Genomic DNA, 1,255 nt, shown 5'->3' on the forward strand with positions numbered 1-1,255 from the left:
TTTTTTTGTGATCCCTTGCTATTTTTAATGTCTTCCACTGGATGACCACTAATCACAAACATTTCATCTAGAATGAGTATTCTGTCGTCACATTGGTTGATTCTGCTGTGTGCACTCTCGGTAGGAAGTTTAGTCTCCTGGGTTTCTGTTTGAAATTGATTTATGGGGTGCAGTCCTTTCTTTTGCTGGACGTTTATGTCTTCCATCGCTTTCCTAATCCCCTCTCTTTTTAAAAATCTGTATCTGCTCTAGATTCACTAGCCATATTCTTCATTATGGTTGTCATCTCTTTAGTTATCTGTGTAATTATTTCTTATTTCTTTTCTCAAGACTCATTCATCTGCTTTGTTACATCTGCTGCTCAAACCATTTCAGAAATTGAGCTCTGTGGCTTTTGATTACTTTCATCCCAGTGTCCCCTGGATTTACTTTGGGGGAGCTGGAGGTCTGAGATTACATCTTGCTTTAGTCTTTTCTCATTTTATATTTTTAAAATTTCTTTTCTGCGTTGATGCTAGTAAACCGGTCATGGTAGGTAGCTTCGTTACTCATACTGGGACCTTGTAAGGAAGTGACTACTTCTAAAAGATGCCTTTTAGGTGTAACTGGCTTTTGGCTTTTGAGTCTGTTCCAAGATCCTACTTCTCTGACTTGTCAGGAATTATATGTTCATGTCTGTTTGGTCTAGCATGCAGTTTTTGTTGTTGTTATACTATCTACTTTTTTCATCAGAAACAGCAAAAATAGAAGCAAAAACAAATAGAAGGAAAGAGAGACAGAAACAAGGTAACAAACAACCATACATGTGTTACAGAATTTCAAAACAGGAATAGCTAATTAACTGTAGTTGTTATATTATCTATTTTTATTGTCAAGTCTGTTGCTCAGATTAACAGATTTAATTATGCAAAATTGGACAAATAATTGAATATTAACACTTGTTTTCAAGAAATCTTAGTTTTTTCCTTGTCCCTTTTAAAAAGATATTTTAAAGAGCGTATAATAAATGATAAGACATTAGAAATAGTACATGTTTCGAAGACCAAGATGAGAGGTTTTCAAACATGATTTTTGTATTACACATTTCTGTCCTCAGTGTAGTTTCTCAGACTGCAGATATCAGCATACAGAGTTAGTCAAGATGAACATTCTAAACATTACCTGCCATTTTCAAAAAACTGATGAAAATTATAAGTATCATCTACTCAGGCACTATCTATATATCCTTGCATGTTCCCTCTTCCTTTTTTCCTAT

At 34.4% G+C, this 1,255-nt stretch overlaps 1 pseudogene; it reads right to left on the minus strand.

Annotated features, from left to right (window-relative positions):
• The window catches only part of LOC101585578, a 2,251-nt pseudogene that overhangs the window by 565 nt on the left and 431 nt on the right, over nt 1–1,255 (minus strand).

Source organism: Octodon degus, unplaced genomic scaffold (genome assembly GCF_000260255.1).
Source record: "Octodon degus isolate 3935 unplaced genomic scaffold, OctDeg1.0 scaffold00281, whole genome shotgun sequence".
Lineage (NCBI taxonomy): Eukaryota > Metazoa > Chordata > Mammalia > Rodentia > Octodontidae > Octodon > Octodon degus.